General features: G+C 39.8%; 1 protein-coding gene across 2 annotated transcripts in view; it reads left to right on the top strand.

Moving 5' to 3' along the window:
- Nucleotides 1-4,909: 4,909 nt before the first annotated feature.
- The window catches only part of DUSP8 (dual specificity phosphatase 8), a 121,855-nt gene continuing 99,749 nt past the window's right edge, over nt 4,910-27,015 (top strand). Inside the window, exon 1 of one of the 2 annotated variants that reach the window (XM_058157722.1) lies at nt 4,910-5,042. The gene's annotated coding sequence lies outside the window, so the exon portion shown is untranslated. Of the gene's footprint in view, nt 5,043-5,062; nt 5,131-27,015 lie in introns of those variants that run through there. The other variant, XM_058157713.1, reaches the window with a different exon arrangement.

Raw genomic sequence — 27,015 nt, 5'->3', positions numbered from 1 at the left:
TCTTCCAACTTTTATTGCAATATGATAGTTAAACTACAAGCTTCCAGCCAGGCCTGGTCCTTTAGTAAGACCTGAAATTCATATACAGGTAGTCCTCCACTTACAACAATTTGTTTGGCGATCATTCAAAATTACAATGGAACTGAAAAAAATGACTATGAACCAATGGTGAAATGCTCCCGGTTAGGACCAGCTTGCCCGATCTGGTAGCGATGGTGGTGGATGGTTTGAAGAACTGGTAGCAAAAATCCCTGGCCCCGCCCCGTCCCTGCTGAGCCGTGCCATCATCAGAGGTGTTTTTTTTTACTTTTAAAAGCAGTTTTTCTACAGCTGAAAACATGCCTTTAGAAATAAAAAAAAAAGCCTTTGATGATCCCGCTGAGATCGTCAGAACCCTTTAAACTCTTTTTTTAAACAACCTCTTCGGCAAAAAAAAAAAGGTTTTAAAAGGCTCCTCTGGCGATCTGAACTGAGTTCCTCATCACCAGAACCTTAAAAAACCTATTTTCTACAAGCTCTTCAGCCAAAGAGCTTGTAGAAAACCTCCTTTTAAGAGGTTCTGGGCTGCGATGAGGCACTTACCTAATTAAGGTAATTAAAACACTTACCTAATTAAGTCATTTCGGGCTGGCAAAGCCATGCTTTACATCAGTTGCATCAGCTAACAACTGAATCTGCCTGCCTGTAATCCATCTCCTCAGTGAGCAACTCAATCTGCCTGCTTTGCTGGCTGAAGAACTCTGGGAATTGAAGTCCACAAACCTTAAAGTTACTAAGGTTGGAGACCCCTGATCTAAAAAATATAAATAAAATAAAATAATAAAATAAAATATTTGTGCAGCTTTCTGAGATTTGGTGTGTTTCTGGCGTGTTTCACTCTAACTATACAAACACACAAAATCTCACAAAGCTGCATGTGGCATTTTGTGTAGGTGTGTGAGAGAGTCAGTTGTGTTGTGTTGTGTTGGGTGTGTGTAAAGTGTGCAAGCTGGTTTTGAGCTTTTTGTGGCTGTGTGAGGTTCCTGCTTGTTGCAGGGGCCATTTTGGGTGAAGTGCAGCTGCTTTTACATTGTGTGTGAGTCAGTTGTGTTGTGTTGTGTTGTGTGTGTGTAAAGTGTGAAAGTTGGTTTTTTATTTATTTATTTATTTATTTATCAAACTTCTATACCGCCCTTCTCCCGAAGGACTCAGGGCGGTGTACAGCCTTCATTTAAAACAATTAATATACATATTAAAATAACCATTAAAAAGCTTATTCAATAAAAGGCCAAATTAAAACCGTCGATTGACCATAAAAATACCCAATAAAATTACCATTAAAAGTTTAAAATTTAAATTTAGAATTTAAAAAGTCAGACCAGTTTTGGTACCTCTTATTGTTTTGTATACTTTGTTTATTATTTTTATTATTTATTGTTATTGGCTATGCCCACCCAGTCATCTGACCACCAAGCCATGCCCAACAATTAAGCCATGCCCACAGAACCAGTAGGGAAAATTTTTAGATTTCACCCCTGCTTTGAACGCTATTCATACTTACAACTGTTGCAGGATCACTATGATCATGTAATTAAAATTCAAGCATTTGGCAACTGGCATGTATTTATGACAGTTGCACTGTCCTGGGATCATGTGATCACTATTTGTAAACTTCCTAGTCAACTTCTGACAAGTAAAGTCAATGGTAGAAGCTAGATTCGCTTATTGACTGTATGATTAATAACTACAATGATTCACTTAACAATTATAGCAAAAAGGTTGTAAAATGGGGAAAAACTCACTCAACAACTCCATTGCTTAGCCACAGAAATTTTGGGTTTAATTGTGGTCATAAGTCAAGGACTTCCTGTATACAATATCCTAAATCCTAACTAAGTAGGATTATTAAATGTCAGGCAAAAGGCAAAAAACACACCCCTTTTTGTCCTTATCTCTCAATCTGGCAAACACAGCCTTGAAATCAAATATTGCCTGGCTTTTTGAGTGTCTTGTATTCATTTATTTATTTAGGTCTATTTTCCAACAGCACTAATTCAAACTTTTATGACCTTGTAAAATGACAGTTTCTTTCTTTCCCTCATCCACTGACAGCCTAAATTTATATGATTTAATTTATTTTCTGATCCCAGCAATCAGGATTATATAAACCGGCTTATTAGATCTGACAGAGAGGGCATGTTGAGGATACCATCTGCCAGTGACTACATTTGGTGGGTTCCAGGACAATTTCTCTGTCATGGCACCCACCTTATTTTCTCTCCTGACATCAGATCAGCTCCATTGCTTTTGTTATTTTGGAAGTCCCTCAAGATTTGGTTATGTCATCTGGCCTGGTCAACCCAAGGAGCCCAAGGCTTGATTAGATGGCTCCACTCTTGAGGCTGGATGCATTCGTTGTCTCTCAGTGTGGGCTTTGCACACTTTTTAGTTTTAATTAATCTTTATCACAATGTTACTTTTTAATTTTTTAAATGTCCCGTATGTGTGTATAGAGCTGCTGATACAGTTCTACAGAGGAATTATTGAGTCTGTCATCTGCACCTCTATAACTGCCTGGTTTGGTTCTGCAACCCAACAAGACAGACACAGACTTCAGGATAATTAGAACTGCAGAAAAAATAATTGCTACCAACCGGCCTTCCATTGAGGACCTGTATACTGCACGAGTCAAAAAGAGAGTTGTGAAAATATTTACAGATCCCTCACATCCTGGACATAAACTGTTTCAACTCCAACCCTCAAAACAACTCTATAGAGTACTGCACACTGCACAACTAGACACAAGAAACAGTTTCTTCCCAAACGCCATCACTCTGCTAAACAAATAATTCCCTCAACACTGTCAAACTATTTACTAAATCTGCATTACTAATAATTTTCTCAATGTTCCCATCACCCATCTCCTTCCACTTATGACTGTATGATTGTAACTTTGTTGCTTGTATCCTTAGGATTTATATTGATATTGTTTCCTGGTTGCTTATTTGTACCCTATGACTATCATTAAGTGTTGTACCTTAGAATTCTTGATGAATGTATCTTTTCTTTTATGTACACTGAGACAAATTCCTTGTGTGTCCAATCACACTTGGCCAATAAAAAATTCTATTCTATTCTATTCTATTCTATTCTATTCTATTCTATTCTATTCTATTCTATCCTATCCTATCCTATCCTATCCTATCCTATTCTAGATAGATGGTAGGTAGGTAGGTAGATAGATAGCTCTCAGAGTTACTTCTTGTATATAGATGGTTATATAAATTTGATTAATAAATACATATAATAAAATCAGCTTCAATCCAGCCCCTTCAATCAAGGATAGCTCTAATCTGTAAATGACATAATTTGTTCTATAGTTCTATAGTGAAATTTGAAAAGTATGTTGTCATAAATTTCTACATAATTGCTAGCATATCTTTTTGAAAACATGCATTTTTTGGAAAAGTAGATGACTGAGAAAGAACTGGAAAAGCTTGGGCATGTCTTTTCAGAACAGGTAAGGAGCCGATTGGATGCAGTATAATATTAAGACATCTCTTCTATGAAATTACTCCTATTAAAAGCCCATACATCTCTAATGAGGAGGGGAAGACATATATTAAACTATAGCCTATACAAGACAGGAATTTGGGAGAGATCACATCTACTCATTCCCTTTTATTTATCTGCTTTTTGGATTAAGAGTATTATAGGATTAAGCGTACAAATCTCAGATACAGTTTTCCTGACTGCATATATTTCTGACATGTATCACCCAGGAAGGGAAAGAAAGAGCAACACCACCTGAAATGACAAAGGAGAGAATGGATATTAGTTAAAATGGGAAGGGGGTATTGATTGAAATCAGGGAGTTTGCTCAATATAAGCCAATCCTGGATATGATATGAATAAAATAACAAATACTGTGTGAGACTATTGCCTGCATTATTGTCTATTGCAGGAGTAGCAGCACAACAGGGTTACACAATTATCCAATGCACTACCAATAGTAGCAGTATAACACCATTAGCCTATTTCTAGTCTATTCTCCTAAGAAGTGGCCATCTACCCCAGTATTTGGTGGGTATTTTCCACATCAAAGGCATGGCTGAAATTTGAGTGCCAGGGTTATGTATTCCTATTGGAGGTTACTCAGTCAATCTCTGTAATTCAGAGTTGGGTGGGTGGGGGGAGTCTTAATTCATTTTGCAACTAGTCAATCCACCTTTCCTTTGCTTTTAGCACTATGGGAAGAAGAGAGGGAGCAATTTCCAGTTTTTCTTTCCAGCAGCAGGATTTATCTGTGTGCCAACGAAGTAAGCCTACCCTCCCTTCTGCAACAATAAATGACATGTAGATTTAGAACGAGAGGTTTGGTGTTATGTTGCTACAACAGCACCGACTTCCTCCTCCTCCTCTCCCCCCCCCCCGAACACCGGGGCATTTCCTTTTTAAGAGCTCGCAAAAAAAGAAAAAGAAAAACTGAAAGGGAATGAAGCACAAAAAGAAATATCTAGCCCCTTTTAAATTGCAATTCTGCCTGCCTGTCTCTCTTTAATCTGCACCCAAAGCCCAGGATCAGAGGCTGACGTCATCCTGCCCCTGAGCCTCCCTCTCTGATTGGCTGGGGATGACGTCAGGTGCTTTTTTTCAAGGCATGACCTAATCCTCAGTTCATTTTTAGTTCTAAAGTGCAACCTTCTGTCTTCCTGGATCCTTCAGCCCTGTTTAATGCTTATCTGTGCTATTTCCCCCCCCACCCCCCCCACATAACACAGCGCGCGCGCGCGCCCGCCCGCCCGCGTCCCCGGTGCGGGAATATGCCTGCTCCCTAGTTTCCTCGGCTGGCATAATGACCGCAGTTCGGTGTGGCTGCGTGTTTGTGTTTGCAAAAGGCTCAGAACTTGCCTTCTCAGCGCTTGCCCAAGCCTTTCCAAGCTGTTCCCATCAGATCCTCTCGTAATTGTGGTTTAATCATCCTGGCGAATGTGCAGCGTTTTGCAACTAGTCGGAACGCTGCAAGGGCTTTGATCTTGGGCTGCGGAGGAAGTGCCAGGCGGGTAAGTGTTCCCACGTATTAAAGGGGTTGCCTTGCATGGGAGCTGGGGAAGAGTAGAGCGGGGGAGCACCGCACTGCAGGATTGAAAGGTATGTTGCGGGTCTGAAATCTTGTGGGAACCTGGCAAGGCTTTTCCCTTCGTGCACTGCAGTGCCTTCCACATCAGAACCCAAACGCCGCCTCCTGCGTGCCGCAGACGGAAACGGGGATGAAGTGTGGCTGCAGAATGGGTTTTGTTTAATCTGCGACGGTGCGTGAATTTGGTCTGCCTTTCTCTCTCTCTCTCTCTCTCCCCCCCCGTAAGAGGAAGTTTGTTCGGGCGGGGGCAGGTCCTTTGGTGGCGGGGTTTGTGTGTGCGCGTTTAATGCGCAATTGCTGCAGGATCGCGTAGGAACGCTCTTGCGGGCATTCGCAAATCCGCAGCAGCGATAGCGGTGATGCGGAGAAAACAGACCTGCAGCCAATCTATCGCATATTTATGACGTGTGTTGAAGTAGAAGGAGGATTAAAGGGGGTTGGGATCGTGAGAGATACAACTTATATACTCAGGGTCAGTTAAAAAAAAAAAGATGGGTATGTATATAGCCTCCATTCCCCTTTATTGTCGTTCTCTCATGTCGCCAGGCTTGGAAAGAAAGCCCAAAGGGAGACCAGGTTCACACAGTCTTTTGGGATGCTGAAATTTGAAGGCTCTGATGCTCTTGGGAGGTGGGGGTGGTTTCATAGACTGGCGGTGCTCCTGATGCTGCAAAGAGTTTGCTCAGCCCCCAGAGCCTTGGGGATAGGGAACTGGTGCCTGTGCAAAGTTCCACTTGCTGGTGCCTTTAGCAGAACAGCTAAGTCAATACATAGTGAATTAAAGAGAGTTAAAAGTGGTTCCAACCACCAGGTGTTTGGAGCGAGGGCTTCTGCAACCATGTTTGTACTGTGAGTCAGTGCTTGACTACTCCAAAACACGGACTTGTAGCCCATGTTAGCCCCGTTTAGGAGCAAAAGGTTCTTACTAAGGCTCTGCAGTACCCTATTTGTCTTGCGCCTAGTTCAACAAAGCCCAGGGATAAACTTTTTTCATGGTGAGCCAAGGTAGAGAAGTGTTCTTGAAGTCTGCTAAGATTTCGAATATACAGTAGTATCTTGCTGGCCAGATTGAAATCATTCTTGTAAGAAAGAGTAATAGTGGTGAAAAATTGGGATACTTAAAAGACAAAGATCCCAGCTCAGCTATTGTATTGTGGTTCTACAACAACCAGGCCTTTTCAGCAGGGTTTTTTAAAATAATAGGTGGAGCTGTCTTTATTTCCGTTTTATCAAAAGTGTGATCTGTGTTTGTTTCATAGCTTCATAGCATCGTTCTCAGCTTCATAGTCTATAAGCTGAAGTTCTGCTTTTGATTAATTTGTAACCTTAGAATGAACTGTAACAAATAATTCCTAAAATTCTGCAGCTGTTTAATTGCATGTTAGTTTTTGCAGAAACCTCACTGAAGTATGAAAAAATCATAGAGGGGAAGCCCTACATTAACTGGATTTTGCAAACTAGAATTTGGCTGCAAGATGCCTTCAAAGTACCACGATTTATTTTTTTAGAATTGTAGAACATCTAAAGAATTTAAAACATCTCCAAATCTACAGGAGAAGGTAGGCTGTGAAGTAATAAAGGTGAATAGGGATTTGAATCTTGATTTAGTGTCTATGTGGGCAGGTAGTTAAGGAGTTGAAATGGCACCAGAAAGACTAGTCATACAAGCTCAGTGGATGATTTCAAGCCAGCCATATTCTCTATTTCTGTGTGTCTGTCTTGGTGAAGGCTACTTTACTAGTTCATTGTTCAGAAAAGTAGGAGGAAGGAGCACTGTGGAGGGTCCCTTGAGTTCTTCAATGAAAGGCTGGATGTGACTGTAATCATTCAAGCTGCTAAATCAAATTGACTCTGAAACATGATTTAATATCTGACCCTGAGATACTGTCTTGACATAGAAAAGAGAGAAAGAGTAAATGAAAGAAAATTATTTTTAAACCCAACGTGCATTTTTGACCTCTGAGTTTAACTAATATATTTCATATTTGGACCTTTCAAATAACACTTTTACTGCTATTGGTGAAAAAGCCCTTTGTCAGGAAGCTTAAAGAGCCTGTGTACACCCAAACCAGGGAAGTGTGCTGAGCAGGCAGCAGTGAGAAAATTTGATGGGTCAGCTGACTCATTTTGCATGTGAACTGTGCAAGCCTGAATGAATTTATGTATTTGTGTCTGCGCAATTCTACGTATTTGTCTAGTGAGCATGCATGTATGTGAAAGGTATGATAGAGTAAGAAGCTTTTTAGCTACACTAGCCTAGTTGCATTCTGTTTGTCTTTCTGAATACTTGCAATCAACCGTTATTAAAGAGTATATATGGCTACACACTGGCCTATATTTTGCCAAAGGCTACCATGTAGCCCTATTTTATTCCATTCATAAAGTCCCAAAGGGTTCAGAGGAGAGAGCAGCCCCACCTCTCTCTCAGTCCTGTTACAGATGTGGCTTGCAAAAAACACAGCTTCATTGATGCTTCCCATTCTCTGCATGCTCGCCTCCCTCCTCCCCACCTTTCCTTATAATCTGTCGAGAGGACTATAAGATCTCTGATTGCTCAGGCAGGCAGGTAGAAATGGCTGGTTGGCTGGAGAACTGTACATTGGAAAAAAGCCACGTTTACTGTACGGTTATTCAAAAGGCAGTACAATATTGGTATAATTTGCGGGGAAGGTGTGTGTGTCGTGATTTACTCTTCATTTGCATGCAGTCTCAGTCACCAGGGCAGCAATGTAGCTTGTCAGGAAGAAAGGTTTGACCAAGAGAAATCACCCCAATTCCAAAAAGAGTCAGACCTGGAATGTGTACAGGGGAATTGAATCATAAGAGACAAGGGGAATCGAGAGGTCTCAATGCCTCCCTTGCAGAATATTCTAGCTAGGCAAGAAATCCATTTTCCTTTGTGATAGTATATCTTCTCCTGGTAAACATTTCCTAACTTTCAGTTTGATGCTGTCTGTGGCAGTCAAAGGCCCAGTCAGTTGATAGACAAAGGACAATCTAGAGGCATTTTTATTAGTGTGCATTTCTTTTGTAGCAATGAAGAGCATATTTTACAGCAAATGCAAGGGGCCTACAGCATTTAGATTCTAACTAAAATAAGTCGGAACAAAGGTGAAGGAATTTCTTTGACACAATAGAAGAGAAAGCATAATCCGGAATGACGCCATACACATAAAATGAGGAGGCTGAGTTTTGATCGATTCTTTTTCTTTTAACAAAAATTCAATTTTTGTAAAGCAGAGTCAAATAGTTTGATTTTTCATTGAGAAATATTTGAACCAATATAGAACTGGAACAAAATCAAGCACTCAAGCAAGCAAACATATTTAAAATAAAACCTCTTTATTCTCAGACAAAAGAAGGAATTATACCCATGTTGGGTATGAGAAAAATGCAGATTCCACAGTTGGGTAATATATCTTTATTTGGACTAAGTAAAATAGCACAAGCATGATAGTGTTGTGGTAACTTCTCAGTTCTTTAGAATATAAAATAACAATGACCACCACAATAGTAATAGAAAATAGCAAAAGGCAAAAGACCTGCAAAATAGAAATAGAATGACTGTGGCAAAGGAAAGCAAAGGTAGTACCAATACTAATAAGTGCCTTGAATGCAATCTCAAAACACCTGGACCACCACTTGAACACCATCGATATTGACAAAAACAACATCAGTCAGTTGCAGCTTTACTTAAAACAGTTTACAGTCTGTGACGATATGTGTAATACCATCAAACATCCACATCAGCCTATCCCAGGCCCTTGAGAAGGACTCAATAGCTGGATAAAAATGCCAAATTGAATCTGAACATCTGGTTAACTGTGCAATGAACCATAATATAGGTAAAGCTGTTACACCCAAACTATCACAGGATTTGGGCCAGAATCAGTTTCTACAAGTTGTTTTGGTCAAGACTCTGACCTGGATTCATCCACTGATGTCATCTAGCCCAAATGAAGAGGTACCGCTTCCATATCAGATGATGAAGACACATCCGAGTTCTTACATGAATGAAGACAACCTTGGGCATGAAAAATCTACAGAATATTTAGATGAACTTGCAAACAGATCAGGCTTAATGAGTAAAAGTTGAGTAAAGGAGGGGTTAATAGGGTCTTTACTAGAAAGCTCTTTGCAAGTAGCTTGTTGTTATAAGTATTGTTTGTAAATTTGTGAGAGTGAGTACCTTGTGTCTTAGATTCTCTAGCATATTACTCTTGATTGGACCTATTCTCATTCTTCATTTTTCATTCTTTGGAACTTTTGAATAGAAGTCAGATGGTTGGTTTCTGGACCAAATTACTGGCTATCATCCTACATGTGACTTTAGCCACAAATAATCCTTTTTGGAATTAGATATCAGATTGTGTAAGCATGATTTTATAGTTCTCCGAATGTAGGCCTGACCCACACAGTAGGATAGAAATTTTTCAAGAACTCCAAAGCCTTCCTCTTTAAATTTGCCAAATAAAGAATTCTAAAAGTTCAAAAAGCTTGTGGATTCTGATGGATCTCAATAAATAAACACATTCTCTGATTTTAGATTATTCTGGCAGTTACTTCCTCATTGCTGTCTGCTCTGTGAATGAGATTAAGATGGGTGACAACAATAACATCAGATGATTAAGATGACACTTTGGTTTATTTGTATTTTGCTGTAAAGTAAATTATTCAGTGGGCTGAACTTCATAATTAAGCTGATATTTAAGCTTATAGTTTACCATTATGAATCCAACCATCTAATTATAATTTTTACACTATCTCTGTAAATAGCACTTCCTTCTAAACTATAATTGTATGTATAAATAACTTGGAATGAATTGCATTGAGTAGAATGGGACTTATTTCCAAATCATCAGAGTGAGTCTTTCACCTGGTGTTGAACTATAACTCAGAGCATCACTTACTATTGGACCGGTGTAGTTGGGTCTGACTGGACCTAAAGATCAGCAATATATGAAATTTGAAATTCAGATTGTACCCACATAAAAGTAACTCTGTTGTTGCTTTTTAGTGTGTGTATAGGACAGTGATGGCTAACCTTTTTGCCGTTGCGTACCAAAAGTGGGGGGAGCACGGAGAGTTGCGTGCATGCTCACACCCATAATTCAATGCTCCCTGCCCCCCCATGCATGCACGCTCCCCCCTGCTTTTGGCACTCGATGGCACGGTGGGCCAGGCAAGCCCAGTTTTCGCCCTCCCCAGGCTCCAGAGCCTTTTTGGGAGCCTGGGGAGGGCAAAAATGGCCTTTCCCACCCACCCGGAGACCTTCTGGAGGCCAGAAATGGCCCATTTCCCGAATTCTGGTGGGCCCGGAAGGCCTGAAATTCAGCTGTCCAGTGCGCACATGTGCGCTGGAGCTGAGCTAGGGCAATGCTCTTGTGCCCACAGATATGGCTCCGTGTGCCACCTGTGGCACGTGTGCCATAGGTTCGCCATCACGGATATTGGAGATGACCAGGTGGCGCTTGAAGGCCAGCTCAAATGCATCATCAGTCTACAGTCCCTGCACACCTGAAAGAGACTTAAGCCCCCCTCCCTGAAGTCTGTTGACTGTTATCTGGCGCCAATTTGCCTTGACTTTTAGTAGATCAGATTCTTGTGTATAGGTTACATGGAACAAACTCACAGTGCTTTTGAACAGTATCCTGGCTCCTGTTACTTGCCCCTGACAGTGTGAATTTATATACTATATAAAGTTGGTAATTTAGGGAAATATAAAGACAATTTGCTCCTTAAAACTATTCATTGTGGAGTAACTATATAAATAAATTAGGATTGATTGAGGAAAACACTCTAGGTAAAGGTTTACTGACTGAGAATCGTGAAATGAATGAATAGAACAGAACAGAATAACAGAGTTAGAAGGGACATTGAAGGCCTTCTGTTCCAACCCCCTGCACAAATAGGAGACTGTATTCCATTCTGGACAAATGGCTGTCTAATTTCTTCTTAAAACCTATAGTGATGGAGCACCCTTAACTTTTGAAGGCAACCCATTCCACTGGTTACTTGTTCTCACTGTCAGGAAATTTCTCCTTAGTTCGAGGTTGGTTCTCTCCATTAGTTTTCATCCATTGTTTCTTGTTCTGCCTCCTGGTGTTTGGGAAAATAGGTTGATTCCCATTTCTTTATGTCAATCCCTCAAATATTGAAACACCGCTATCATGTCAGCCCAGTTCTTCTTTTCACTCGACTAGACGTACCAAATTCCTGCAACCATTCTTCATATTTTTTAAAGTCCAGCACTAATCATCTTTGTTGTTCTTCTCTACACTCTTTCCAGAGTCTCAACATCTTTTTTATATTGTGGCACCCAAAACTGGATGCAATATTCAAAGTATGGTCTTACCAAGGCATTATAAAACAGTACTAACACTCCTCTAGGCAGGCCCTTTACACATCTCATATCCTAGACTTTTCATTGTATGTTTTGAAATCTGATGTGGTTAAGATGATGATGATGATGATGATGATGATGATGATGATGATGATGATGATAATAATAATATCAGAGTTGGAAGGGACCTTGGAGGTCTTCTAGTCCAACCCCCTGCCCAGGCAGGAAACCCTACACCATTTCAGACAAATGGCTATCCAACATTTTCTTAAAAATTTCCAGTATTGGAGCATTTACAACTTCTGCAGGCATGTTGTTCCACTGATTAATTGTTCTGTCAGGAAATTTCTCCTTAGTTCTAGGTTGCTTCTCTCCTTGATTAGTTTCCACCCATTGCTTCTTGTTCTTCCCTCAAGTGCTTTGGAGAATAGTTTGACTCCCTCTTCTTTGTGGCAACCCCTGAGATATTTAGAATAGTAGCTATTGTATAGAATATTGTATATAGAGCAGAGAAGACAAAACATATCCATGTGCGATTAAGAGGAAATTTCAGTGGGCTTTTTTAAGTGGTGAAAAAATGTACATGATATTTATAAGTTCTTTCTGTTTTACATTCAGGCTACTGAGTATTTGTGAAAAATATGCATTAGTTCCATTGCCGACATAATGGGCAGCACATAATTTTTGCATATTGCAGGTTTGTAGTGTCTTGCATCCTGATATGTGCGATGGTTAAAACTGAAACTGATGTTTCCATGACATACTTCTTTCCTGTTTCTTTGCCTGATTCTAAATTTTGGAAAGAGAAGATGAATTCTGTTAAAGAGCCATTCAAGTTGAAGTAGAAAGGACAAGGTAACATAACTGGTCAGAACAAATACATTCACCATTTAAGAGCCTCCTTTTCCTTCTCAACTCAACACACTGGAGGTAGCTACCAATAAACTGAAATCAATAAACAAATAAATAATTCGCCATATGAAAATTGATGCATCTTTTTTTGCTGAAAGTTATATTCATAACCATCAGCAAATTCTAATTATACAATGAGTTCTTACCCAGGGATCCCCAAGCCCCGGTCCATGGCCCAGTGGGAATCGGGCTGCACAAGCAGTGGATGAGTACGGAAAGTTCCATTTGTGTAAGCGGCGAGCATGAATGCGAAACCATCCCCTCCCTTCGCCCCTGCTAGTCCGTAGTGCCAGAAAGGTTGGGGAACTGCTGTTCTGTTAATTAGCAACTCTTTTTCTTTTGGTGCCTTCGAATCATTTTTTGACTTGTCAAGGCTACCAGGCAAAGCCTAGGAATTTTCTTGGCAGTGGCTTGCCATTGCTTCCTTCTCAAGACTTAGAGAGAGTGACTGGCCCAAGTTCACTCAGTTGACTTCTTGTCTAAGGCAAGAATAAATCTCATAGACTCTCAGTTTCTAGTTTCATTCCTTAATGACTACCATACACCATGCTTATTCTCTTATATGTAAACTTGCTGCTAATATTTTAATATGCCTAAGTACATCATTTGAGGAGATCTTTGATTATATTGTTGCAGGATGGTAGAAATTGTAATTCAGCTCATTTGGAAAAGATCAGGTTAGGGAAAGCTTGTTAAGCATGTTTTCATGTCAAGATGCAAAATGGCAATTACACATGTATAGCAGACGACCACTGCAAGGCGAACAAACAAGTCCTAGAGGAGATCAACCCTGACTACTCCTTAGAAGATGAAGATCCTGAAGATGAAACTGAAATACTTTGGCCACCTAATGAAAAGGAAGGTCTCACTGGAGAAGAGCCAAATGCTGGGAAAGTTTGAGGGCAAAAGAAGAAGGGGACGACAGAGAACGAGATGGCTGGTTGGAGTCACTGAAGCAATAGGCATGAGCTTAAATGGACTCCAGAGGATGGTAGAGGACAAGAAGGCCTGGAGGAACGTTGTCGATGGGGTTGCGATGGGTCGGACACAACTTCGCAACTAACAGCAATAAAAGCGGACGTCCAATCCCTTTTATACATATTTTTGATCTATGGCTATAAATCTTTAATTTAGCACAGGGTTCCCATGCTATGTACATAAAAGGGATGGAGTTTAATTGCATGATTTCAGCCATCTTGTCCCCCATGGAGACCTTGATGAGTATTTGCATAACGTATATACAAAATAAATTAAGGCTTGATTTCCAATCATTGTTGAAATCTTAAACTTTGCAGCTGAGCTAATAAAGTCACAGGGATGTAAGATTTGTTATAGTGTGTTTATTTCTTTACAACTTGAGCAGTTAGATGAACCAAGACTTTATTTTGTAGCGATATAATGGAGCCTTCATGGTGCATTTATGCTGATTTAGCTATTGTTGGTTTATTCACTTTTCTGGCATGTTAGTGAAAACTAAAAGCAGATGCCCTCGCAAAGACAAAATGCTTTTGAAAATGTAATAGGCAGCCTTTGGCAATTTTCCTACAGACACAGAGTGGCTTCTTACAGTAATGTTAATGGACTGTTGAGAGAATAAAATTCTAGTTTTGCATCTATCGCCATCAAACTGAAATGAGAAAAGGAGGAGAAAATATAGTTAATAAAGCAATTGCATATGTAGCAGAACAGCAGAAATATAAAGATATAGACAGTGCAGGTATTTCTTCTTATTACAGTAAGGTATTACTGCCATTTGCAATAAGATGTTGCATTTCTTTTTTACATAATTTTATAACATCTGGGCTCTCAGAAGTGTTTGTCAGCATTAAAAATCCTGTGAAATAGGTAAGGCAGGAGAAGTATTCTCTACTTCATCTCCATCCCTTTCAAGTGACATTAGGAGCAGACACTCAATTGCAATATTTGAGTACTTAGGCTTACTCTTAATTTTATAGCATATTTGTACGCGACTTTATCACTTGAACCTTAGAAGTACTGGTCTGTTTTACAGCAATTTTGGTTATTGTTTGTTGGCTTCTGAGGAGATACTTGAATAGTCAGCTGCCTTGCTATCATTCCTCCTTTGAATTTGATTGGCTACATTTTGAAGGACTTTAATGCACCAAGCTGTCCTTTAAGGTGCCAACATTGGCAATGCCTGGCCATGAACCAAAGCTCGCAAAATAAGAACAAAAATAGTGACTGACCTATTTCTAAGTGGTGTTTCAATAAGAGCCTCCTCATTATTTGTGTTTAGAGAAACAAGAAATATAATTGCCTTTTCTTTCACTAGAAACATCTCATAGCGATTAGACTAGCTTTTGATTGACATTCGGTATCACACAGTCCAGTTACTTGATGCTGACTGATATAATATTGATAAGTGAAAATATGCTTTGATTGTTTGTGCGTAGTCTGTTACCTAGATCCTGGCAATTGAGGTAGGTTCAGCAAAATGAAGTGAAGGAAATCATGGCTTAGCATGCTATACCTGTGAAGTTGTTAATTATTTCGCAAGGCTATACATTTTTTTTAAAATGATTTGGAATGCTAAAGAGCAAAGGCACTCTTTTTAAAACAGTCACATTTTTTTTGCGGGCTTTCATGCAAGCCTAAAGATATCTTGAACAAAGCTGCTTAAGGCAGTGTTGTCTCTTCCAGGCTCATATGGAATCCTAAAAAACCTGAGCTGTTTAAAGGCTCAATGTGTGCTCTTGAATGCAGTCAGAAACCCATCTTCTGAATAGATTTTGAGACTAGCACAGTTCTCTTATTTCCACAAGAAGTGAAAGAACTGAAACAGAAGGTGTGGGATTTCGTCCCTCCCAGATTTTGGTATAACTTTTACTTCTTAGCAACCATACGCTAATTCTACTGAAATGCTGTAATTGAGTACCACAGCAAAGTATAGATGAGGTGGAAAGATTAAAACCTTGCATTATTAAATTTGATTCAAACACGCCATATTCTCTACAGTAGCAATTGAGTGTTAGGGCCCTCAATAGGCAGTTACATAAACAAAGGCAAATGTAAGCCTTCAGATGAACTCATGTCTGCTTCAAAGCAAATAGAAATGCTATAGCTGCGTGATCAATCATGTAATGGCCATTACATAAGCTTAAATCCTTGCCATTGACAAAATAGGATCATATTGTGTTTGCTGGTAGACTTTCAAGCAGAAGCTCAGAACAGTGTGCATGATTTCTCTGCATGCCCCTTGCAAGTTTCTAAGCTATCATGAGCAAGTGTAGGATTACCATTCAAAGTTTTTTTTACAAAATTATGTTTGCAAGCAGTAAGCGTTGCATGGTTCACTAACTGTTCACTCACCCACCTTACTGGAAAGATAGCATGGCTATAAATAAAAGAGTTCTAATACCAAAACACGAATCCTATCGTGGCTGTAAGAGAAGGACAGGCAGGCCTTGGGGGCTGAGTGAAGAGAGTAATCAGCCTAGAATAATTAGATTCTCATAAACAGTCTTAAGTCCAAGTCCTCTTGAATTCAGTTGATTTTTATCTAGTGCAATTTAGTGCTGACTAGTTAGCTGATAAGATATTGTATATAGGCAAGATCAATAAATCAGTTTAACTGGCAGTTAACGTGTGGCCCTGATACCTCAAACATGACAATGGCAGACAAATGGGAGGCTTGTTATTGGCTTTTTATACTCAGATGGTAGGGTTTATTTTTTTAATGCGAAACTGAAGAAGGTGAGCGATACACTCAGTTTGTGGCCAAGAACAAGCTATTGATTGGCAGAACTGTCTTTGTCTTTATCTATTGGCCAATAAATTAAGTTAAAATTGGCTTTCTGTTCTCCACCAGAGAAATAAGCATGCTCACCCCTGCAGTGGCATGGTTATTTTAACTCATCAGAATGGTCTGTTGATGCCTTGCTTTATTTCAGATGTGAGAATACACATCTAATATGTGTAATGTAAGATTTGGCCAACAGATAGCACTCTGGAAGTCCTCAGAATTGAAGACAAATGCTAGAAATACCTTAATTATATACCTAAAATCATTCACAGTAGAAGAAATAGTCTTTCATTATTGAGAAAAAATCTTGGTCAAAGTGGTGTATAACCTGAAAAGTACAGACTTCTAAATTGTTTTTGAAAACACACTGACATCTTCTGTTCCCCAACCAAATCGACTTAAGAGCTGATCCCTTTTGCCAGCTGGAATGTTGTAGTCCCTCTGAAATTGTTAATATTGGTCTCAGTTGTTTAACAGAAGGTAGGAACAACATAAGAAATTTTTCATGAAGTCTGCAGTATGATAAGCATTGTTCCACATATGAGTGGAGGAACAAGAGTAATTAGTTGGTTTCCCCTTCTCATCCCCCAAGGACTATAAAATTTAAAATTCTAAATTCTAAAGTAGAAAATGAGAATGGTGTCTTTTATAATACTAGCCCCAACATCTGAATGCCAGATGCTCCTTCTCCTTTATGTTTGTGTAAAAATGATGTCATAAGCAGAATCTCTCCAGATTCCTAGGTAGTTTATTCTTGGTTTTTTTTTAAATATAGTGCTAACAAGTATGTATACAAGAAGCTGTTAGATCATTAGCAGCACCTAACAGTTAAGTGGTAAATACACCTAGTTTGCCATATACAGTAATTGTGGAACATTTCAATAACTTTTTGGGATTGGTTTAAGAAATTTGAGGAATCAGTGTGATATCACGTTTGGAATGCCCTCTCACCTGTTCCTAGGTTAACCATGTTGATGAATTGATGCAGAATGAGATGGATGAAAAGAAGGGCTGTTTAGGCAAAACAATCTGGGAACAGAGCAATACTACTTCTCTCTCAGTAAAATCTTGTTTGGTCAGTTGAACTGATCTACTCATGTTAGCAAACGGGTAGACCAGACTCTCTGAAAAGTCCCTCTGACTGTTTACTACAATGGTGGTCTGCCATGTTTGAAAATTCCAACGGTCAAATATCTATATTTATATTTTAATAGAATAGAATAATAGAATAACAGAGGGAAGGGACCTTGGAAGTCTTCTAGTCCAGCCGACTGCTCAGGCAGGAAACACTATATCATTTCAGACAAATGATAGTCCAATCTCTTCCTAAAAACTTCCAGTCTTGTACCATCTACAACTTCTGGAGGCAAGTCGTTTTATTGATTAATTGTTCTCACTGTCAGGAAATTTCTCCTTAGTTCTAGGTTGCTTCTCTCCTTGATTAGTTTCCATCTATTGCTTCTTGTCCCACCTTCAGATGCTTTGGAGAATAGCTTGACTCCCTCTTTTTTGTGCCAACCCCTGAGAATATGGGTGGAATTGGAATACGGCTATCATGTCACCCCTAATCTTTCTTTTCATTAAACTAGACATACCCAATTCCTGCAACTGTTGTTCATATGTTTTAGCTTCTAGTCTCCTAATAATCTTTGTTGCTCTTGTCTGTACCTTTTCTAGAGCAGGGGTGTGAAACGCGCCATGTCACATTGCCATCAAGTGATGTTTTGCAACATTTTTCCCATTCGCGGAGCTGGGGTGGGTGTGGCCTGTGCATGATGCATGCAGCCCATGGGCCATCAGTTTGACACCCCTGTTCTAGAGTCTCAACATCTTTCTTACATTGTGGCTACCAAAACTGCATTCAGTACTCCAAGTGCGACCTTACCACATTAAAAAAACAACAACAATATCTACCTTCATCTACCTGAATTACTCACTGATTAACACAGACCTTTCTTAGTCTGTGAGTCATCTTGTGTACCCAAGAATCCCATCAGGTGGAAGCAAGCATGAGGTGCGCTCTCAGGGATGAAGTAGTAGAAGTAGGAAGTAACCTTGCCCCCAGATCAGTCAACCATAGCCTGCTTCTGTCTGCCTCTCTATTCAGACATCCCATCTTTCCAAGACCCAGTGCAGCTGTATATGTTGGACTCTTTTAAAGTAACCCTAGTGCTTTGCAGAGACACAGTGGGACTTGAGACATTATGGGAAATAACAGTGTGTCTAAAAGTAATATTATGGGAAATATTAATATGTCTACAATTCTCACAAACTTTTATGTATGAAGTGATAGACTTGGATAATAGTCTCTACTGTCTATTCTTCAGTGTCAAATTAAATTTCAGTTATTCTATGAAGCATAATGTAGCATAAATTTTCTATTTAAGTGTTGATATATTTACTTCTCTTATAATATTTGAGTATTAAATCTGTGTTCCTTTGTATACCGAAAGAACAGCAGAAATTAGGGTGTAATATGAAAGCAGGGATTGATTAATTATCAAATTTATATAGCCACCCTCCTCACAAATGTGACTCCTACTTGATTATCCTAAAGTGAAAAAAGAGACAAGACATACAAAATTATATGACACATGAATAAATGCAGTTAGAATATATTCCAAATTTATACCTCGAATTATATAAAATACAGTAGTGTATCATCTAGTATTTCTCATGCCCATAACTCACATAATTGAAAATGTCAATGCTAATTAACTTTTGCAAAACAATCCTGCATATCCTTAGTCAAGAGAAATAAAATTTTACATAGGCTATAGATTTTGAGCAAAGCTGGCTGAGGAACTCTGGGAGTTGAAGTCCACAAGTCTTAAAGGGACCAAGGTTGGGGACCGCTGTTTTAAAGGGCTTCATTGGATCAGGGAAGAGTGATCATCATGCTATTCTCTTCCATTTAGAAGCTTACTACTTCATCACAGCAAATAGTTATGTAACATACGCAAGCTTTTCGGCTTGCATTCCATCCTTCAGTATACCACATTTCCTTGTCAAGTATGGTAATAAGCATTATAAATATGCAGATGATATGCAGTGTGCTTTCTTTAGTGGTGCTTGTTTAGAACATTGCTTGGTTTCATTTAAAAAGGTAAAGGTAAACGTTCCCCTTGCACATATGTGCTAGTTGTTCCCGACTCTAGGGGGCAGTGCTCATCTCCGTTTCAAAGCCGAAGAGCCAGCGCTGTCCAAAGAGGTCTCCGTGGTCATGTGGCCGGCATGACTAAACGCCAAAGGTGCACGGAACGCTGTTACCTTCCCACCAAAGGTGGTCCCTATTTTTCTACTTTCATTTTTTATGTGCTTTCGAACTGCTAGATTGACAGAAGGTGGGACAAGTAACGGGAACTCACCCCATTACACGGCACTAGGAATTCGAACCACTGAACTGCTGACCTTTCGATAAACAAGCTCAACATCTTAGCCACTAAGCCACCGCATTTCATTTTACAACCAGCCAAAGATATTGTAGGGACCAGTCAGAAAAGAGAACAAGCCAAGTGGAAATCCCTCTGATACAGTAGATACAACTCCCGGTTTATACTGACTCTGATCTCTTAAATTCCCCTAGCAGTTCACCTTAGCTTAAAGTGCGCTACCTCTAACAGGGCAGTAATTTACATTTTGGATCATATCGCCAGATGTTCCAGCTGCAAGAGGTTTGTTTCAGTGACTGAGAAACCCAAGAGCCAGGCTATCTGCACTGCAAATCCTGATTAACTTTTGCCTGGCCTGTGAGGTAGAGCGGTTGCCTGGCATTTCTGAAGTTGCTGTGGAAACGCAAGGTGCTAATTCTTTGATAAGACTTACGCCTTTTGATTGGCAGTGCTGCAAAAATATGAATAATTCTGTAGTAGCACTGTGATTTGAGGGGATTTTTCATAAGGCACTGAGTGGGTGGTAAGAAAGCAAGTTGTTAAGCTCTTGAAAGAAGCAGGGATGGTTGGGGGGATTTCCTCTGCACTGCCCAATTTGCATCCTAATAAGAATAGGTAGCTGCTTAGTTTAAGCCACCCTGCCACCATTTCAGATTCTAACCCAACAGCTCCTTTTGGGGGGGGGGGTAATCCATCCTGCATATAATAAACTGCCATTCTTGAAGGTTGAATCAAGAATTACACTCTGGCATTCCTATAGCTCCTTTATTCTGAAGTTTGACATGCAAAAGTGTATTTTACTTTACTAATAAAAGTGAATATTTGTAGCTCAGGGTTGAAATGAGGGGTCCTTGGTGGTCTCTGAGCTTGATTGGTTTTTTGCAGATGTTTCATTACCCAAACTAGGTAACATCATCAGCGCTAGTCACTAACATGATACCTAGTTTAGGTAATGAAACACCTGCAAGAAAATAACCAAGCTCATAGACCTCTCATATTTTACTTCTTAATTGCTGTCCTAGGAAGTAGGTACCAAATGTAGTATACTTTAAATTCACACCTTATCATTTTATAGAACAAAAAAATATATCTGTGGATGCTGGTTGCTACAACTCTGAGCATCCCTCATCACTATTCATGTTGTAGGGAGTTGCTGCTCAAGAATATCTGGAGGAATGTAGGTTTCCCATAACTATTCCAGCCTCTGGTCCTGAGAAGAAAAGAACCCTATGCTTTGTTGCTACTCTGTCTCATTTATCCTACTCTGACTTTTAAAAAGAAGGAAACACTTGACTGGTGCTTTTTTCTCAGTGTTTTAAGAGAGTTTGACCTAGAAAGAATAATGTGCTCATGTCAATATTGTGTTCAGATGTGAAGCTATCAAGTCTATGTTTGCCATCAGATAATCCGTTCATTGAAACAGATTCTTCTATGGCCATGAAGGCAAACCTATGGCACATGTGCCACAGATGGCGTGCAGTGCGCTCTCTGTGGGCACGTGAGCCGTTGCCCAGGTTCAGCTCTGCAGCGCTTCCACTTGTGTCTCCCACCAGCTGGTCTTCAGGTCTCTACCACACATTTGTGGGGGCGTGGGGGGGCTACGTGCGCATGTGTAGGGGACGGGTCCATGTGGGGGGTGCACATATGCATGAGGGGTGGGGCACATGCACGGGTGGGCGTGCACGCATTATATTTTGGGGTTTAAGGCATGCGGGCATGCATTTGCACACGCACGCATACACTTTGGGTACTCAGGAAAAGCTTAGGCATTACTGTTCTATGGGATGAAATACAGATAGTCTTTGATTTACAACCATTTGTTTAGTGGTCGTTCGCAGTTACAATGGCACTGAAAAAAGTGACTTATGGCCATTTTTCACACTTATGGCTATTGCAGTATCCCCATAGTAATGTGATCAAAATTCAGATGCTTGGCGACTGGCATGTACAGTATTTATGATGGGTGCAATATCCCACTATCCTCATGTAATCACCTTTTTCTAGGGATGTGAAAATTTGGAGGATAGTGATATACTGTTAAGTTGGTTATGTTAAATGTTATTAGAAGAAATAGAGATCCATGCCTGATGTTTTGGTAGGCAGTTGCAAGTTCTCATTTTTGAAATGGAATGTGTGAGTCTTTTAACCTGTAAGCAATAATCCAGCTTGTTATATGTCTATAATTTGCTCTGTGGTGTCTAAGATGGAGATGTTATATGTTATATATATATAACATTATTATATAATATAATATTATATATTTATAATTATATTTTATATATTATATTATTATATATTATATTGTGTTTTTTTTTATTTGCATTTATATCCTGCCCTTCTCCGAAGACTCAGGGCGGCTTACACTATGTCAAGCAATAGTCTTCATCCATTTGTATATTATATACAAAGTCAACTTATTGCCCCCAACAATCTGGGTCCTCATTTTACCTACCTTATAAAGGATGGAAGGCTGAGTCAACCTTGGGCCTGGTGGGACTTGAACCTGCAGTAATTGCAAGCAGCTGCTGTTAATAACAGACTGTCTTAGCAGTCTGAGCCACTCAAGGACCCCATATATATATTGTTATATAAGCTTGTTATATGTCTATATTTGCTCTGTGGTGTCTAAGATGGAGATGCCCCTATAAGGGGCGTGCATAAGAGCACAAAAGTGCCTACCGTTCCTGACCTGTTGTTTCCTTTCATTATATCAAATTAATATAGTTATTGCATACTTTTGCTCATATATATGCTTATATGATATGTAGTTATTTTATGTTGATGCTTGTGTATACTGTTGTGACAAAATAAAATAAAAAATAAAAATGTAATGTTAATCTTTCAAAGGTACTCCGTGGAGAAAGGGTTAGTAAAATGTTGTTCCCTGATATTTCCTGCATGCAGTATTTTCTCCTTTTAGGAGAAGTTATAGGAGATATAGGGACACGGTGGCTTAGTGGGTAAGATGCTGGGCTTGTCGATTGAAAGGTCAGCAGTTCAATGGTTCGAATCCCTAGTGCCGTTTAATGGGGTGAGCTCCCGTTACTTGTCCAAGCTTCTACCAACCTAGCAGTTTGAAAGCACGTAAAAATGCAAGTAGAAAAATAGGGACCACCTTGGTGGGAAGGTAACAGCGTTCTGTGCGCCTTTGGCGTTGAGTCATGCCGGCCACATGACCATGGAGACGTCTTCTGACAGCGCTGGCTCTTTGGCTTTGAAATGCAGATGAGCACCGCCCCCTAGAGTCAGGAACGAGTAGCACGTATATGTGAGGGGAACCTTTACCTTTACCTTATAGGAGATGTTAGTTCATAAAAAAGATGTTTGTAATTCTTTCTTTTTTTAATAAGGTTTTTTATTTTATAGACAAACATACATGTGTTTTTAATTCTGAGTGGTGTTTGTGTTGAAGGTGGAAGAGAGAAGGCGAGTCCTTGGCCTGGGAAATAAAGAATTTAGGCTAGAACTTTCAACTATCTGAAATCTCAGTCCCATGTACTGTTATTGGAGATGGGCAATGTAATCTTAACAGTTAGATGCTGTTTTCTTCCCTCGGTTTTATTGCCTATCTTTACTCTTCAGCATTTACATTCAGGGAGTTTAGTGCTTTCTTGGCATGACTATTTCTGTTGTGACTTCCTCCATCCTGGTTCACCATGGGAATCAAATGCTGTTCTTAAAATAGGTAGCTTGTTTATAAATCAATTTATATGACTTCCCGATTCTCACCTGTCTTAATAAGATGCCCACCTTGTCCTAAGCTTGTGCCAGAGGATCTCCAGATTTATTACTTTTATTCAGGCCCTGTGTCTGTCTGTTCATTATTGCCATTCAAGAGGGAAGTGTGGGATTAAAGGATTATGGAAATGTTCTTAAGAAGCACTCAAGAGGATTATGGTGGCTTTGATAAACAGATAAAAAGGTCCCCCAAACCCTGATTTAGGTCCCATGTTAACCTTCTCTCTCTTTTAAGTGTCGGTGTGCTCTTACTCTCCTGGGATGGTAAGACATGTGTCAACCCTTAGTTTTATTTCATGCCTTATTTTTTTTATTACTTCAGAACTATTTAGGATTATCACTAGGTTGGCATGGAAGTCCATGGTGCCTTCTTGTTGATAGAGTACACATTTATTTCGTAATTCTTGTGATGTAATTGGATAAAGCTCCATCTGTGATGGTCTGAAACTTGCATAATTATGTGTAAGTCTCTCTGATATCTGATGTGGACTTTCAGAACCTTTCTTTTTTAAAAGTTGGAACACGTGAGGGCTTTTTAGCACATTTACTTTGAAAGTAATTATGTCTGAGAGAGAACATTACTATTTCCATTTTGCAGAGATTGAGAAATAGTACATTCCTCCAGGTTACTAAACAAGTTAGGCTAAATTGTAATCTTAAATCTATTGTGTGCGGCTTAAGTCAAGCTCTCTTTCTGCTGGTTCCCAAGAAGGTGTCATTACTTGAGTTGGCAATCTGATCAAGAAAAGACTGGAAAAGTTTCAGACTCTTCCCTTGAAGAGTTTATTTATCTAAGAATTAAAAAAAAAATGTCTGAAGGAGTAGCCTTCAAGTTGCTTGTCACGTAGCTTCAAGGAGTGCAAAAAAGATTTTCAACCTGGAATATTTAGGTTTGCCCTTTTTTTAATGACCACATCACAGAAAGGCAGATTGCTGACTACCAGAGCTTTTTGTTGACTTCACCAGGTGTTTAATAAATCTTTCTATTCCTATAGACTTAATTAAATTAAGCTTAATGTGAGTATATAGCATAGGACATTATAGAATTTTCAGGGGATATCATGATGCTTTCATAAAATGGTTGCTGGGATGAACATCATCAGTCACAAAACACTCATTTGCCAACAGAGTGGAGGTATATTCCATCACTCCTAACCTGTAAGGTGTTGCTTTTGTGATTTGGAAGTGGACTGCAGCCATCCATTGTTTTATTTTCTGGGGATGGCCATGAAGATGAAGTTTGGCTCAGATTTACTTTGGGAGAAAAAGATGATATAAACTAGGCCTTTGTTTTGTAGTATAGCGGCTTTTCATATAATCCTTACATATACAAATTATATCTATCTATCTATCTATCTATCTATCTATCTATCTATCTATCTATCTATCTATCTATCTATCTATCTATCTATCATCTATCTATCAAAGCCAGCCAGGAACTTGTCTCTGAAATAAAGTGGTTTGCACAAAAATGAAAAAATACGTTCATTGCAGATATTCTGCTAAATAATTTTAGCTGGGCTGTGTCAGCAAATAGAAAACCCAGAGCATTTTGATTATTTCAGAATTTTGATAAAACATATCTAGACAGATTCTAGAGTAATTAGGTATCACCTTTTAGGGGTGATACATAGCATAAAAATTTAATAAAAAACAAATAGCACATGTCCCCCCACCTTCTCACAACAGCTGCCAACATGGCACGTCCCACTTGCTTGTCCATTCTCATCTTTTAAGTGCCTTGTGTTGTCTTCCCCATCCTGTCTCCCTGAAAAGCAGATTTATCAGTGCAACATGTCCCACCAGTTTTCCCATTCCTAATCCCTTCTCTTCCCGCCTTCTCTTCAGCTACCACCACCAGTGTCCCAGTGCAGCTTATCCACAAATCTGCCCATACCTTATGATCTTCTTAGCACCTTCATTTCCTTTCTTTTCCCCCTGCTACCTATGCCTGACCTGTGTTTCTGTTTTCTTCACACTCCATCAGCTTGCCTGCAGTCCTGTATTTGCTTCAATTTTAAGTTCCTGGGGTGACGAGGGAAGAGCAGGCAGGCGATATGCTGGGATCACAACAGTGGCTGAGCCCAGAAAGGGAGAATGGAAAAAATGTTGAAAGATTGAGCAGGCAACCTTTCAGCATTTTGCTGGGGAATTGCTGAGGAAAGGTGCTGGGAAGATCGATTGATTGAGTGGATGGGAGTGCCAGTGGACAGCAGCAATTCTTTTCATCCATCGTGACTTCTGTTTTAGGTGGCGCTTCTTTGCAGGCAGCAGTTAGAGAAAAATATTCCTTTAGAAGTTCCCCAGGCTCCTGAGAGAATGGCACTCCGCAGAGAGTCCTAACTCCAGTTTTAGAAATGGGGAGGTCAACCTTTCGTTTTAACAGATATCTTCTTGACTCCCAATGAAGGCAAGATTTTAACTGTAGAAAAATTCTGGAAACATTTAAAGATTAGGCAAAGGCTTTCATTAGTATTTTATACTTTGATAAGTTTAATAAAGTGATTATTTTAAAAAAAAGGTTAGGCAAGAGTTCATCAAAAGTAATACAAACAAATGTTAGGAGCATGGCTAAACCTATAGGACATTGATGGTTAACCGTTTTCTCGTTGTGTGCCAAAAGCGCACGCACGACAATGAGCGCGTGTGCTGGCATCCATAATACAATGCACCCCCCTGTACATGCATGCATGACCCCCCCCCTGGCACATGCGCACATGACCCCTGCCCCCGTTTTTGGCCTAACAGGCCTCCCTGCAGACTCCTGGGCGCCGCACCACCCCTGCGCTCCACTCTGCCCGCTGGGCATGTGCGTGACTCCCCTGCACATGCACGCATGTCTCCCACATGCGCCCCTCCCCCGCATCCCAAAAATCAGGTGGCCAGCAAGAGGCGCACGCGCATGCATGATAGAGCTGAGCTGGGTGACAGCTGTGGCATGTGCACCATAGGTTCACAATCAGAGCTATAGGATAAAAGATGGGAAGTCTCAATCCTAGAAACTCTTTGTGTCTTTGCATCCTGATTATTTCCTTCTGCCTTTGGAAATATTGTCTTACCTTTCAGAGTTTGTCTCATCTAGCATTCAGCTGGTGAGTCTGGTATATGAAAGGGAGAGAGAGAGAGAGAGCACTTCTATAGTAGTGATGCCTTACTAAAATGAACAGATAACCATGGAACAAAAAAAGAAATAAATTCTGTAATGTTATGCTGTCATTTCAAGGAACAGGATTACAGGTTTCAGCCCATCCAGGGAGAAAGACTATTCTCATGGGAGATGAATAAAATCAAAATTGTTTTTAAAAAAAAAAAATAAAGTAGAAAAGAGATTGTAGGCTTGAGACACTATTGCCTAAAACGTAAGTAAAGGAGTGGTGATAAAATATTGATTGAAGGTAACATTCTTCCCTAGCAGCCTGATTCTGCTAATTCTGAAGGATGACCACTTCTCATCGTGGCTATCAGTAGCAATTAGAGACTGCTCACCGTTCTCTCAAAGTTCTTCCTTTGTTTTAAAAACGGTCAAAATGTCTCTCTCTCTCTCACTAAAGAAAGATTGCCTACCTACACAGTATGTGCAATCTAGGGCAGTGTTTCTTATCCTTGACAACTTAAAGCACGTTGGCTGGGGAATTCTGGGAGTTGAAGTTCCCACCTCTTAAAGTTACTGAGGCTGAGAAACACTGATCTAGGGCATCACACCCTCATAAAGTTGTTGATTCTATTTCTGGAAAGCAGCTTGTGAGTA

This window comes from Ahaetulla prasina, chromosome 1 (genome assembly GCF_028640845.1).
Source record: "Ahaetulla prasina isolate Xishuangbanna chromosome 1, ASM2864084v1, whole genome shotgun sequence".
Classification (NCBI taxonomy): Eukaryota; Metazoa; Chordata; class Lepidosauria; order Squamata; family Colubridae; genus Ahaetulla; species Ahaetulla prasina.
The sequence above is the reverse complement of the archived record's forward strand: the minus strand, read 5'-3'. Positions and strand labels throughout refer to the sequence as shown.